The sequence below is a fragment of the Papio anubis genome, chromosome X, assembly GCF_008728515.1.
Source record: "Papio anubis isolate 15944 chromosome X, Panubis1.0, whole genome shotgun sequence".
In the NCBI taxonomy this organism is placed as follows: domain Eukaryota; kingdom Metazoa; phylum Chordata; class Mammalia; order Primates; family Cercopithecidae; genus Papio; species Papio anubis.
In genome coordinates this window covers 88,127,630-88,143,622 of record NC_044996.1, presented here as the reverse complement: position 1 = coordinate 88,143,622, position 15,993 = coordinate 88,127,630, and the positions used below count along the sequence as shown (strand labels likewise).

General features: G+C 41.0%; 1 protein-coding gene and 1 long non-coding RNA gene across 3 annotated transcripts in view; one reads left to right on the top strand and one right to left on the bottom strand.

Moving 5' to 3' along the window:
* Positions 1–1,129, bottom strand: part of LOC116271972 — a 96,685-nt gene extending 95,556 nt beyond the window's left edge. Inside the window, exon 1 of the long non-coding RNA XR_004180703.1 lies at positions 666–1,129. This is a non-coding gene — a long non-coding RNA (uncharacterized LOC116271972). The remainder of the gene's footprint in view (positions 1–665) is intronic.
* Positions 1,130–1,173: 44 nt separating this feature from the next.
* LOC101010478 (zinc finger C4H2 domain-containing protein) overlaps positions 1,174–15,993 on the top strand; it is a 119,892-nt gene continuing 105,072 nt past the window's right edge. The window contains exons 1-2 of one of the 2 annotated variants that reach the window (XM_021932619.2): positions 1,174–1,306; positions 3,747–3,862. The gene's annotated coding sequence lies outside the window, so the exon portion shown is untranslated. The remainder of the gene's footprint in view (positions 1,307–3,746; positions 3,863–15,993) is intronic. The other variant, XM_021932618.2, reaches the window with a different exon arrangement.

Below are 15,993 nucleotides of genomic sequence, written 5' to 3'. Positions count from 1 at the left end.
GTTTGTAAAACCAGTTTCCCTTATTATCAATCAGCCATTCTGCCTACTTCTCAAGTTTGATGGCATTTTAGAAGTCTAGTGGAGTGTGTGTTTGTTTTATTGTTTTTATTATTTAATATAAGTACTATCTTCCTAACGTACATGTCAGGAGTCAGAAGCCAGGCACAAGGCTTTCGGGAGCTCTCAGCACATGAGTAGCAACAACACTGAAAAGTAAGGGGCCACTCCAGCTATCTGTTCAAGCCTTGAGGCATGGAGTGGCAGCAGCCCGGGGAATGGGCTCCTGAGAAGCCCGCGGTCAGGCTGAGCCTCCTGAGAGCGAGAGCCAAAGCAAGGGGAAAGGGGCGAGCACAGCACTGGGAGAGTCTGTCCACGAATCAGGAACCAGGCTGCGTAACTGTACGTAGAATTATCAGCATCTATGGCATCTAAGAAGCAAAGCCAGGCCTTAAGCACCCACCCCGCATTCCTGGACGCCAGGGTTGAGACCAAAAAGTGGTGGCTATGAGAAGGAAAACTACCTCGAAGGGAATAGAGAGCCGCGAGCAGATGTGGGAGAGGCGTCAGAAGCTTCTGCAGGCGAAAGCAGCGATTCGCTCGCCTCCCGGGGCCCCGGAGGCCGGAAAGGCGCCCTAGAACCGAGCGAGTGCGGTGCCACTACTCACCCCTACTCTCCTATGGTCCCGGTCGTCGCCCTGCTCGACGCAGCCCCTGCAGGGGGGAGCCCCTCCCCCGCCCGCCGCCGGGGGTGGGCTCGGCGGGCGAGAGAAGGCGGCGGCGCAGGTGTCCAAGAGCCGGGGCCAGAGAGAAGCTGGGTGCAAGGGAGACAGCTTGGTGCCTTGCGCTCCGTGGCGCCGCCAACTTCACCACCATCGACGTGGAGGGACAAAGGGAGGCGATGGGGGGCAGGCGCTCGCCCAGCGGCCCGGACCCTCCTGGGGTACTAGGCCTGAGCCTCTGGAGTGACCGCCGTTCCCAGTCCCCTCAGCAACGCGACCCCCAGGCCTGATTCCCGTCCCTGGGCCCCCCTGGCCACAGAGCAGCGGCGGCTCCCTCTTGGGGCCGCGGTCGCATCTGCATCCTCCTGCTCCTCCTCCTCTGGCGCCGCTGCCTACACACACAGCCCCGGCGCCGTTACCGCCGCGGCGCCCGACCGCCGTTGCCTAGCAACTGTGCGCATGCGCCCCACCCCTGTCGGCTACTGCTGCCACCGCTGGCGCCGCTGTCGGAGCTCAGACCAGCAGGCCTGCGACCTAGAAAGTGCTCAAAACCCCACTTCCTAAGGCCTAGAAGGAGCGACGTGAAGGTAAGGGTGGGTGAGGAGAGGTCCAGGATGCTCTGCAATTCGAGAGGCCCGAGGACTTGGGATACGACAGTCTCTCAGCCCCTCGACAGGCACCTCTGCGGTTAATTAAGAGTGACAGTACCAACAACCTCACTACTTCTCTCGCTGCCTTTTATTTGTCTTTTATTTGCCTTTTATTTTATTTGCCTACTTATTTGTCTTGGCTCCTCCAATTCATCCTTCACAAGGGCTGCCAGGGTAATTTTCTAAATAACTTCTCTGATATGTCACTGGTCTGCATAACTCAGGTGGTTAAGGGTCACCTCCCTTAATAGGGCCTAACAGTTATTTACTACTGCAACAGCATACTCTGGTTTCTTTGCCTTTAGATTTGTCTTTCTGCAATTTGTTCTCATACTTGTACCAGTGATCAAATGAAAAGCTAATCTCACTTCCTTCTGGCTTAGAGAATGGGCTTTGAAATTACAGCCAAATTTGAATTTCTGCTCCACCACCAAGTAGCTCTGTTTCCTTGAGCTAGGATTTTATTTATTTATTTATTTTTTATTTTTTATTTTTATTTTTATTTATTTATTTATTTATTTTTTTTGAGACAGAGTCTCACCCTGTCGCCCAGGCTGGTGTGCAGTGGCGCCATCTCGGCTAACTGCAACCTCCTCCTCCCGGGTTCAAGTGATTCTCCTGCCTCAGCCTCCCAAGTAGCTGGGACTACGGGTGCAAGCCACCACACCTGGCTAATTTTTGTATTTTTAGTAGAGACAGGGTTTCACCATGTTGGCCAGGCTGGTCTCAAACTCCTGACCTCAAGTGATCCGCCCGCCTCCACCTCCCAAAGAGCTGAGATTACAGGCCCTCCACTAATGTTTCACTGGCACTGATCGTAGGACTTCTTAGAGTTTTTACACATGGCGTAGCTATTTTTACACTTTCTAAAATGTTTAAATATTTTACCAAATAAACATCCAGCAGGGCACATTTTGTAAATATGTTTACACATTGTATTAAGTTTAATACAGAAACTCTAAACCTAATCTCAAAAACATCAAGTAAATAAGTCCCTAGAATATCACACAAGTTTGTACATAGCCATTGCCTACATGTCAATTCTCAGGGTCAATATTTTAAAATTAAAAAGTGTAGTTTTGGAAGAATCACTGGATATTTACATGTTCATTAACTGGAGGGTTTATGCAGATTTCTTACCTAGGTGAACCTTTGGGAAAGATGTCTAATCACTTTATAGATCTAGATGTGTCTCAGAAAAGGTAAAAACTGATCTGTAGCTGGGTGCCTAAGGAGGCGTGGAAGGAGCTAGGGCTAGAAAAATAGAGGCAAGATCTTAGAGGACTTTGAATGTTAAGCTAGGAAATCTGTACTTTCTCCTTTATTATAGATAATGAATCTATTGAAAAATAACTCCAATTTTTGCTAAGTGCTTACTCTGAGCCACAGTAAGTTATGTATGTTAAGGGCTTTACATGCACTTTTCCATTTAATCCTCATAACTACTCTATAGGTATTATAATTATCCCCATTTTACTGATAAGGAAACAGATTCAGACAGGTTAAGAATCTCAGCTCAGGCTGGGCACGGTGGCTCACGCCTGTAATCCCAACACTTTGGGAGGCCGAGGTGGGCAGATCACCTGAGGTCAGGAGTTCAAGACTAGCCTGGCCAACATGGCGAAACCCCTCCTCTACTAAAAATAAAAAAATTAGCCAGGCGTGGTGGCACTTGCCTGTAATCCCAGCTACTTGGGAAGCGGAGACAGTAGAATCACTTGAACCTGGGAGGTGGATGTTGCAGTAAGCCGAGATGGCACCATTGCACTCCATCCTGGGTGACACAATGAGACTCTGTCCCAAAAAGAAAGAGAGAGAGAGAGAGAGAGAGAGAGAGAAAAGAAACACTAGAGGAGAGCTCAAATGGACTGTCATACTAAAATGAAACTTTATACAGATCAGCCAAAAAGTACTGAAGAAAGAGAAGAACAATTGGAAAGGGGAAAAGAGTGAATCACTCTAGAACTAATTAAATAGAAGTATCAGATTGGAGATCATCAACAAGCTGTAACCAATGTGGAGGACCATAACATAGGGAATATATATTACAAGTATAAATGTAGCAATGAGCTTGGATAGAGTTCTCACACAGCTCATACCTTTCCTTCCATATGGAACAGACATGCCTTTCAGGTTCAAAGGAAAACAATTCCGTAGTGTTCAGCCTTTTCTAATGACCATCAGTAACTCACGGGGAAAGACTTTTTACAAAATTTGCTTATATCTTCTAAAGCCTGTATTTTGCCACATAAAACCTACATTCTCTGTTCACTTATTGAACTAATCACATTCTATCACACATTTTTTAACAGTGAATAGAGGAATACATATATAAAATCCTGCTGATCATCTTTAATTCTTCTGTGTTCCTTTCTAGATAGAGAACTGTGTCACTGCTGTACTTAAACTCCTTCAGTATCTTTCCTGGGGTTTCAAGATAAAATCTCATCTCCTTTGCCCACATCAGTGCATCTGCCTTACTACGATAGAAAGGTAAAAACTCATACAACAAACAGAACTCTCTATGTCAACATGGAAAAAAAAAAGAAAGCTGATTTATTATTGAGTAAGCACAACAGAGTACACGCATATAAGTAGCCTTCAAGAGACTGTAAATTCAAAATGAAATTCTACACAACTTATATATTACAACAGATACCAAGTCCACTTGAGAATTGAGGCAGCTATTTGTTTAGTTAATTGAATTCTTCCAACAGAATAATAAAACTTTTCTTACCTCCCCAAAGATACCTCTCATCTTCCTGAAAGACAAATGGTTACACCTTGAAATGGGCTCCTACATTAACTTTGAAGACATGTCTTTACATTTCAAAGAGAAATGTGACCTTGACCTTGGACATATGTGTGCGTAGTCTCTCTGTGGTCTCTGGAGAGATTTATCTACATTCCAAAAGTTAGAGAAAGGATAAAGGTTCACTCTGCCTCCCAAGGCCATACATTAAGAGCTAAGGGGGAGAAAATAATCTCTTTCTCCTTATTCACCTGCTTTTCATTTCTTTTTTTTTTTTTTTTTTCCTTATTCACCTTCATTTACCTTTACAATTACAAATCAGTGAGTTCTTCAAAAACAGAACTCTGTGCTGGCACAGTAGATGCACTTAGTAAATCAAGAGTAGATCTTCCTTGAATAAATAAAGTCATAGAAGAAGGTGTCAATAGATGAGTGGGAATTTGCCAAAAGGGGATAAAAATATCCCATGCAAAGTAAAAGGTATATTCAAAAGCCCAGAAAATTTGAAAGTGCATGACGTATTCAGCAAAAGTAGAAAAGTGTGACTTATGCTTATTTTATCTGTGTTTATGGACTGGGAAGTGTAAAGTTGTAATGGAGTTGAATATAGAGAAGTAGACTGAGCAAAGATTGTGAAATGCCTTGTATGCTACGCCAAAGTTTGGAAAAGGTCTATATCTGATGGCTAAATATGGTGTTAAAGAAAATTTTTTCATGATACTTGTTAAAGATGGTAAGAAAGACTTAATTCAAGGAGGATTATTGTTATGGAGTTTTACAGTAGAGGAGAGAGATGAGGCTTAACTCTGAGTCCAACAAGGGGGGAGTAACATTTATAAGTGGGAATTTATAAACAAGGAGCAGAGTGGAGGCATCAGTTAATGGAAAATTACTAAGAGGAAACATTAATTCTAGGGGTATTCTTGCTAAACCAACTTGATGGAAATCTTGCTAAAGGCAGACCAGGGTAATAAGATATCAGGGGTGGGAGATGAGATATCTAATCTGATATCCAGAATGATCAGATACCAAGGGTAGGGAATTTCCACTAAACTGACTCAGCAGGATTCTTGCTAAAACTGAACTAAGCAAGCCAAGGACAGAGCCCAAGGTCAGAGCTTAGTTGAGAAGAAGGCTCACAAGAGCCTAACTCAAATTTGGTCAAGGAGAGAGTCTTTGTCAGAGGCAAGGTACTATTACTTGTTTAGGAGTCTAGCCGAAATATTAAACAGTGCTTCAGCCCCAAAGAGCTTATAATCTAATGATGCAGGAAGACAAGTTAATAAATAATTTACATAAATGAAATCAAATTGACAGATGTATTTGTGGGGGAGGGTATGAGATTGGAAATAGACTTTGAGTGAAGTTTCTGAGAAAGCTCCTTGGATGATTTCATCTTGACATGTAACATAAAAGGTCAGCTAGACACAGTGGCTCACTCCTGTAATCCCAGCACTTTGGGAGGTCAAGGCAGGTGGATTGCTTGAGCTCGAGACCAGCCTGGGCAACGCAGAGAAACCCAGTCTCTACAAAAAAAAAATACAAAAATTAGCTGGGTGTGGTGACATGTGCCTGTAGTCCCAGCTACTCAGCAGGCTGAGGTGGGAGGATGACATAAGCCCAGGAGACAGAGGTTGCAGTGAACTGCAGTTGCTCCAGTGCACTCCATCCTGGGCAAGACAGCCAGACCCTGACTCAAAAAAAAAAAAAAAAAAAAAAGAGTCTCCAGAATTGAAGTAATTCCCAGAATTTCAGACCCTTGAATCCTTTGTGTCTGTATGCTATAGATCTTCATCTTTTGTTCACTGTTTCTATTCAAGCTCCTCTGAAGAAAATCACTATGACCTTTTAATGCAAATTGATGTTGCCACAGATTTAGTTTCTCATCTCCGAACTACTTTGCAATCCTTTTTCATGGTCAGTCCTTCTCCAGTTCCCCTCAGCTATTTCTCTAAACTTTAACCATTCTCTACTATGACAGATGACCTCATCCTTCACTCAGCAAATCTGCCACCCAACTGGTGACTTTATTACCTATGTTCCTTAAAAAAATTGCAGGTAACAGGAATTTTTCTCACCTACAATCTGCATCTGCTCCCATGTTATACCTTTATTCCTCCAGTCTCACATAGACTAAATCTCCTATTTGAGCTCCTGATCTTTGTCTCGTCTAGCACCGTACAGGTCTTACCCACTTTTTCTTTCTATCTCACGTACCTTACAACTCTCCCTCTCAACTACATTATTCTCCTCAGCCTGTAAACATACTCAAGACTCTTCCGTTCTTAAAAGACATACTCTCCTGTGATCCTGGAGCCTCCTTCAGTTTCCTAGAAGTGTCTCCTGTTACCCTATCATGTTTCCTTCTCACCCAGAGAAGGGTTATCTTACATTCACTGCCTCTGTTTCTTCACTTCCCATTCACTTTCCAACCACTGTAATAGGGATTTAACCTCTACCTCTCCACTAAAAGCTATTTTGTTAAGAACACCAGTTACTGACAAATTTCCCTATGCAATGGACACTTTTCAGTGTTTGTTATTGGACCTCACTGCTACATATGATAGTATTTATCATTTGGGTCTGCTTGAAAGTTTCGACTCTACCTGATTCCAGACATATACTCTCTGTTCTTTTCCTTCCTCTTTATCTTTTTAATTTATGTAACTTTCATGGACTCTTCTCCTTCAACCTACCCATTAAATGTTAGTTTTCCCCCTCCCATAGTTCCACTTTTGGCCTATTTCTTTTGTTCTACTCTCCATGCTCTATTACCTGCACATGGATGACTTTAAAATATATATTACTAGCTCAGACCGCCATCCTGAGATCTAGATAAACTAGTCCAACTGTCCACTCAACATCCTGACTTGGACGCCACCCAAGCAGTTCAAATTCAACCTGTCCATGCTTGAATATATTTTCCCATGCTAATGGGTTATTTGTCTTTTGGGGGGTAGATTCCCCAAAAAATTTCCCCAAAGAGAGGCCTGGCACAGTGACTCATGCCTGTAATCTCAGCACTTTGGGAGGCTGAAGCAGGCGGATCAGGAGTTCAAGACCAGCCTGGCCAACATGGTGAAACCCTGTCTCTACTAAAAATACAAAAATTAGCCAGGCATAGTGGCTCACATCTGTGGTCCCAGCTATTTGGGAGGCTGAGGCATGAGAATCACTTGAACCCAGGAGGCAGAGATTGCAGTGAGCCGGGATGGCACTACTGCACTCTGTCTCAAAAAAAAAAAAAAAAAAAAAAAAATCCCCAAAGGGAGACCCTGGTATTGTCACATAATGATTTCACCTTCTCACAGAAACAGATGAAATGACTGGATTATGATCATTTTATGTGAGTCAAGCCAAGACTTCTGTACCTTTTCCTGAAAAATAAGCTGCATATATGCACCAAGGAAGAATAAGTTGAATCACTAGAATTGAAACTTCATGAAGACAGGGATTCTTGCCTACTTTGTTCACTGCTGTATCTCTAATGCTTAGAATAGTACCTGCCACATAGTAGGCTCTCAATAAATCTTTGTCAAATAAATGAATGGATGAATTTCTATATCCTCTTCTTAAAGGCCCTTTGGGAATTCCACTAGATTGTAGCAGCTAACTAGCTAGCTAGATAGCTGGCTAGACAGATATAGATCTATATCAATGTATATACATAGATTAAGGAGGTATATATCTTTTTGTGTCTGAAATAGGACAAAAGGAAATTATAACTGCACTTCACCCAGATTTCTGCCTGTTGAAAGGAAAGAAAAAGGAGGGAGGGAGGGATAAAAACACTTTATCTGCCTCTTGGAATAGCCATTTGGTAGTTCTTCAGCTCTTCCAGATGCTCAGATCTCTGCTTTAGGAAAATCTCCTTTGTAGTATGCCTTCACTTCCTGCATAAGGAATGTCGTCTTATGGAATCAAGACAATTCAGGCAACTGAAGATGCCCACTTCAAACAGAAGGTTGATTGGTACCTCGTTTGGCATATTCAATAGTGAATAAAGGACACGTGAAACCCTTTGCCTGAGCTCGCTCTCTCTTGGTATGCTGAAATTTCTGTCTCACTGATACCAAACAAAGCAAAGTATGATCTAATCCCAAGAGTGGATGCACTTCCAAGTTTGGCAGGCCCCCAGCAGTCCTATTGTCCCTCTCTGGGTACGTGTATTTTACCTTGTCTCCTAAACAAAAACCATAAAGGTCACCTCAGAGTCTCTTTTCTAACCTCCTACATCTAATTAAGTTAATAAGCCTTGCTGATTCTATCTCCTAAATAGCTCTCATATTCATTCATCATTCCTTTACACCTGCACCATCACCAATTTTGCCCTAATTTATTTATTTCCTTCTAATTTTTTTCAGGAGTATTTCAGCAACTTCCTAATCAGGCTCCTTACCTTCGTTCTTACCTCTCTTCCAAACCATCTTCTGCACTGCTTCTTGAATAAGTTATCTAAAAATGCAAACCTTATCACATTCTCTCCCTGCTTAAAAACATTTCAGATCTATTCCCCATTCCTTATTGATTACACTTCAAACTCCATATTACTTTTCATAATCTGTCTCTTTTCCAGTCATATCCCCTACCATTCTCTACATTCTACTTCATGCTCAGGAATCTAATACTCCTTGCAGTTCTTTGCTGAGCATCCCCCTTCTTGGAGCTTCTCTTTCCACCACTTCCATCCTAATGTTACTGTAGAAGTTTTTAATGTTATGTGACCCATTGGCCACAGTTAACCAACCAATCTGGAACTACTATAGTCCTTCCTTGGGAATCTGGAATCTAGATTAAGATATTTCATCCTGGTCTGGTTGCTTTCTTACGCTGAGCAGTATAAACTTCATAGCTGTTGGCAGCAGCCATTTTTCTACCATATGGTCTGGGGAAAAAGAAAATGCTGGTCTGCTATAAAAGATGAAGCAGAAACATAGAGAGATGCAGCAATGAGAGAGGTAGAGAGTCCAGATAGCAGTTGAGTTCCTAGCTGCAGCTTATTCCTTGAAGCCCACCTGCCTTCTTGTTTTTCGGTTCCATAAGACACTCCTCTGTCCTTGTGCTAAATTCCTTTTGTTGCTCAAGCTAGTTTGAATTGAGTAACTGTACAAACATTCTGCTCTCCCATATTAAGCTGCTTAGCTCTTCTGTATCTTTGCTTATTCTTTTCCCTTTGCCTGCAAAACAGTAGTTATTTCCACAACCATTTTGCCTGAATAATTTATATTTATAATGGCCCTTTACCTGTATCCGGAAGGTACCTATATTTCTACTCTGCCCTTACTTCATTCCTTCCTCCCCAAAGGGAAATATTTATATTATAGGTCAGATGGCATGACACTGATTAGATCAGAATTAATAAAGGGTAGGGTCGATATTTGCAAATAGGTCTCATACCCATTCGTGGTCCTTCCATTCCTATTCCTCCTCTTTCCCTGTGGGTGGATACTGTAAGAGGGCCAGGGCCTATCTTGAGGCAGTTTCAGCAATATTCTCTTTCTGTATCTAAGAAGACTGGCATCAATTCAGATTTATGTGTTATGTGGCTGGGTCAGAGAACACTAACATTTGGATTTGAGCTTGGGGACAGGAATGCCATTAGGGAACCTCATTAAGGCTTCAAGTGAGCCACTTTTTAATCACATTTTCCCATAGCTCTATACAGAAAATATTTTGTGCAGCATCCTATGTTTAGTAATCAGAGTTGCAGCTGGTATTTGGAGGGAAAGAGATTCTCTCCTGAAATTGGAGATCCTTGGGGAATGTAGACTGAAGAGGAGAGCTCCACTTAAACCAGATTAGAAGGCAGAGTTCCACATGGAGAAAGCAAAATTCTCCTTATGGCCTCTATGGATAAAAAATGATTTTGGTTTGCATATTTTGGGGCATTGGTTGGAGGGATGGCATCTTGCTTTCCCCAATCCCACTCTCTCACCCAGAGCTGAGGAGTGGTATATTTCTCCAGAGAGATCACATCTTTTTGTGGCAGGAATCTAAATGGTAGGAGAAATGTTTATATTACCATTTAGATAACCAAAGTCCGGAGAATTCAAAATCTGAAGGAAAGCAATGCGATTATGGATGTTTGATAAGTGCCAATAGTAGCAGCACAGAACTAGTAAAGATTTGGAGCCTGGGCACTATATTGAGACCTCGTCTCTACCAAATATTTTAAAAAACTAGCCAGACATGGTGATCACCTGTGGTCCCAGCTATTTGGGAGGCTGCGGTGGGAGGATGGTTTGCACCTAGGAGGTGGAGGCTGCCTTGAGCTGTAATTGTGCCACTGCACTACAGCTTGGGTGACAGAGAAAGACCGTGACCAAAAAAAAAAAAAAAAAAAAAGCAAAAAACAGACCAATGAAAAAAACATGGATTTGGAATTTCATGAAGTTTTTAGAAAATAAATATGGCAGCTCAACCGCCCTCTCCACAGGCAATTTCTCTCAGTTGAATTTTATTTTATTTTATTTTCAGCTTTTATTTTAGATACAGGGAGTACATGTGTAGGGTTGTTATATGGATATATTATACCAAAGTAATGAGCATAATACTCAATAGGTAGTTCTTCAACCCAAGCCCCACTCATTTTCTCCCCTCTCTAGCAGGTCACAGTGTATATTATTCTCATGATTACATTCATGTCTACTCAATGTTTAGCGGCAACTTACAAGTGAGAATATGTGGTTTTCTGTTTCTGCATTAATTCGCTTAGGTTATGGCCTCCAGCTCCATCCATGTTGCCGCAAAGGACATGGTGTCAATTTTTTATGGCTGTGTGGTATTCCATGGTGTATATATACCACATTTAATTGATCTCATCTACCAGTGATGAGCACCTGGGTTGATTCCATGTCTTTGGTATTGTGAATAGTGTGGCGATTAACATACAAGTGCATGTGGTTTGGGTTTTGTTTTTGTTTTTGTTTTTGTTTTTTTGTATAATGATCTATATTCTTTTAGGTATATACCCAGGAATGTGATTGCTGGGTCAAATGGTAGCTCCACTTTAAGTTCTTTGAGACATCTTCAAGCTGCTTTCCACAGGGGCTGAACTGTTAATAATTTACATTCCAACCAACAGTGTATAAGTGTTCCCTTTTCTCTACAGCCTCAACAGCATCTGTTGTTTTTTGACTTTTTAATAGTAGCCATTCCGACTGGTGTGAGATGGTATCTCATGGTGGTTTTGACTTGCATCTCTCTGATGACCAGTGATGGTAAACATTTTTTTTAATTATACTTTAAGTTCTGGGATACATGTGCAGAGCGTGCAGGTTTGTTACATAGGTACACAGGTGCCATGGTGGTTTGCTGCACCCATCAACCCATCATCTACATTAGGTATTTCTCCTAATGCTATCCCTCCCCTATCCCCCACCCCCCAACCCCCGACAGGCCCCGGTGTGTTCTGTTTCCCACGCTGTGTCCGTGTGTTCTCATTGTTTAACCCCCACTTATGTATAAGAACAGGTGGTGGTTGGTTTCCTGTTCTTGTGTTAGTTTGCTGAGAATGATTGTTTACAAATTCATCTGTGTGCCTTCAAAGGACATGAAATCATCGTTTTTTATGGCTGCATAGTATTCCATGGTGTATATGTGCCACATTTTCTTTATCTAGTCTATCTATCATTGATGGGCATTTGGGTTGGTTCCAAGTCTTTGCTGTTGTGAACAGTGCCACAATAAACATACGTGTGCAAGTGTCTTTATAGTAGAATGATTTATAATCCTTTCGGTATATACCCAGTAATGGGATTACTGGGTCAAGTGGTATTTCTAGTTGTAGATCCTTGAGGAATCGCCATACAGTCTTCCACAATAGTTGAATTAATTTACACTCCCACCAACAGTGTAAAAGTGTTCCTATTTCTGCACATCCTCACCAGAATCTCTTGTTTCCTGACTTTTTAATCATTGCCACTCTAACTGGCATGAGATGGTATCTCATTGTGGTTTTGATTTGCATTTCTCTGATGACCAGTGATGAGCTTTTATTCATATGTTTGTTGACTGCATATACGTCTTCTTTTGAGAAAAACTGAAAGCATTCCCTTTGAAAACCAGCACAACACAAGGATGCCCTCGCTCATCACTCCTATTTAACACAGTATTGGAAGTTCTGGCCAGGACAATCAGGCAATAGAAAGAAATAAAGGGTATTCAATTAGGAAAAAAAGGAAGTCAAATTGTCTCTTTGCTGATGTCATGATTGTATATTTAGAAAACCCCATCATCTCAGCCCAAAATCTCCTTAAGGTGATAAGCAGCTTCAGCAAAATCTCAGGACTACCATTGACTTTCTTCACAGAATTGGAAAAAAACTACTTTAAATTTCATATGGAACCAAAAAAAGAGCCCTCATAGCCAAGACAATCCTAAGCAAAAAGAACAAAGCTGGAGGCATCATGCTACCTGACTTCAAACTATACTACAAGGCTACAGTAACCAAAACAGGATGGTACTGGTACCAAAACAGATATATAGATCAATAGAACAGAACAGAGGCCTCAGAAATAGCACCACACATCTACAACCATCTGATCTTTGACAAAGCTGATAAAAAGAAGCAATGAAGAAAGTCATTGGTAGCTTGATGGGGATGGCATTGAATCTATAAATTACCTTGGGCATTTTGTCCATTTTGTTTCTTCCTGTCCATGAGCATAGAATGTTTTTCCATTTCTTTGTGTCCTTTCTTATTTCCTTGAGCAGTGGTTTGTAATTCTCCTTGAAGACGTCCCTCACATCCCTTTTAAGTTGTATTACTAGGTATTTTACTGTCTTTGTAGCAATTGTGAATGGGAGTTCACTCATGATTTGGCTTTCTGTTTGTCTGTTATTGGTGTATAGGAAGGCTTGTGATTTTTGCACAATGATTTTGTATCCTGAGACTTTGCTTTCAGTTTTCACCCTTTCAGTATGATATTGGCTGTGGGTTTGTCATAAAGAATTCTTATTATTTTGAGATGCGTTCCGTCAATACCTACTTTATTGAGAGTTTTTAGCATGAAGGGTGTTGAATTTTGTCAAAGGCCTTTTCTGCATCTATTGAGATAATCATGTGGTTTTTGTCATTGGTTCTGTTTATATGATGGGTTACATTTATTGATTTGCGTATGTTGAACCAGTCTTGCATCCCAGGGATGAAGCCAACTTGATCGTGGTGGATAAGCTTTTTGATGAGCTCCTTGATCGTGGTGGATAAGCTTTTTGATGGATTTGGTTTGCCAATATTTTATTGAGGATTTTCGCATTGATGTTCATCACGGATATTGGCCTGAAAGTTTCTTTTTCTGTTGTGTCTCTGCCAGGTTTTGGTATCAGGATGATGCTGGCCTCACAAAATGAATTAGGGAGGATTCCCTCTTTTTCTATTGTTTGGAATAGTTTCAGAAGGAATGGTACAAGCTTCTCTTTGTACCTCTGGTAGAATTTAGCTGTGAATCCCTCTTGTCCTGGACTTTTTTGCTTGATAGGCTATTAATTACTGCCTCAATTTCAGATCTTGTTTTTGGTATATTCAGGGATTTGACTTCTTGTTGGTTTAGAGTTGGGAGGGTGTATGTGTCCAGAAATTTATCCATTTCTTCTAGATTTTCTAGTTTATTTGCGTAGAGGTGTTTATAATATTCTCTGATGGTAGTTTGTATTTCTATGGAATTGGTGGTGATATCCCCTTTAACATTTTATATTGCAGCTATTTGATTCTTCTCTCTTTTCTTCTTTATTATTCTGGCTGGTGGTCTATTTTGTTAATCTTTTCAAAAACCCAGCTCCTGGATTCATTGATTTTTTTGAAGGGTTTTTCGTGTCTCTGTCTCCTTCAGTTCTGCTCTGATCTTAGTTATTTCTTGTCTTCTGCTAGCTTTTGAATTTGTTTGCACTTGCTTCTCAAGTTCTTTTCATTGTGATGTTAGGGTGTTGATTTTAGATCTTTCCTACTTTCCCTTGTGGGTATTTAGTGCTATAAATTTCCCACGACATACTGCTTTAATTGTGTCCCAGAGATTCTGGTATGTTGTGTCTTTGTTCTCATTATTTTCAAATAACATCTTCATTTCTGCCTTAATTTTGTTATTTACCCAGTAGTCATTCAGGAGCAGGTTGCTCAGTTTCCATATGGTTGTGCAGTTTTGAGTGAGTTTCTTAATCCTGAGTTCTAATTTGATTGTACTATGGATTGGGAAACTGTTATTATTTCCATTCTTTTGCATTTGCTGAGGAATGTTTTACTTCCAATTAAGTGGTCAATTTTAGAATAAGTGTGATATGGTGCTAAGAAGAATGTTTATTCTGTCGATTTTGGGTGGAGCGTTCTGTAGATGTCTATTAGGTCCACTTGGTCCAGAGCTGAGTTCAAGTTCTGGATATTCTTGTTAATTTTCTGTCTCATTGATCTGTCTAATATTGACAGCGGGGTGTTAAAATCTCCCAATATTATTGTGTGGGAATCTAAGTCTCTTTGTAGGTCTCTAAGAACTTGCTTTATGAATCTGGGTGCTCCTGTATGGGGTGCATATATATTTAGGATAGTTAGCTCTTCTTGTTGCATTGATCCCTTACCATTCTGTTATGCTCTTCTTTTCTCTTTTGAGCTTTGTTGGTTTAAAGTCTCTTAGAGACTAGGATTGCAACCCCTGCTTTATTTTTGCTTTCCATTTGCTTGGTAAATATTCCTCCATCCCTTTATTTTGAGCCTATGTATGTCTTTGCAGGTAAGATAGGGCTCCTGAGTACAGCACACAGATGGGACTCGACTCTTTATCCAGTTTGCCAGTCTGTGTCTTAATTGGGTCATTTATCTTGTTTACTTTTAAGGTTAATATTGTTATCTGTGAATTCGATCCTGTCATTATGATAGTAGCTGGTTATTTTACCCATTAGTTGATGCAGTTTCTTCAGAGTGTCAATGGTCTTTACTATTTGGTATGTTTTTGCAGTGGCTGGTTTTGGTCGTTCCTTTCCATGTTTATTGCTTTCTTCAGGAGCCCTTGTAAGGCAGGCCTGGTGGTGACAAAATCTCTCAGCATTTGCTTGTCTGTAAAGGATTTTATTTCTCCTTTCCTTATGAAGCTTAGTTTGACTGGATATGAAATTCTGGGTTTAAAATTCTTTTCTTTAATAATGTTGAATATTGGCCCCCACTCTCTTCTGGCTTCTAGGGTTTCTGCCGAGAAATCTGCTGTAGTCTGATGGGCTTCCCTTTGTGGGTGACCCGACCTTTCTCTATTGCTGCCCTTAACATCTTTTCTTTCATTTTAACCTTAGTGAATCTGATGATTATGTGTCTTGGGGTTGCTCTTCTCAAGGAGTATCTTTGTTGTGTTCTCTGTATTTCCCAAATTTGAATGTTGGCCTGCCTTGCTAGGTTGTGGAAGTTCCCCTGGATAATATCCTGAAGAGTGTTTTCCAACTTTGTTCCATTCTCCCTGTCACTTTCAGGGGTACAACAATCAAATGTAGATTTGGTCTTTTCACATAGTCCCATATTTCTTGGAGATTTTGTTCTTTTCTTTTCACTCTTTTTTCTCTAATCTTGTCTTCATGCTTTATTTCATTGAGTTGGTCTTCAGTCTCTGATATCCCTTCTTCCGCTTAATCGATTCAGCTATTGGTACTTGTGTATGTTTCACGAAGTTCTTGTGCTGTGTTTTTCATCTCCATCAGGTCATTTATGTTCTTTTCTAAACTGATTATTCTAGTTAGCCATTCATCTAACCTTTTCTCAAAGTTCTTAGCTTCCTTGCATTGGGTTAGAACATGCTCCTTTAGCTCAGAGGAGATTGTTATTGCCCACCTTCTGAAGCCTACTTCTGTGAATTTGTCAAACTCATTCTCTGTCCAATTTTGTTCCCTTGCTGGCGAGGAG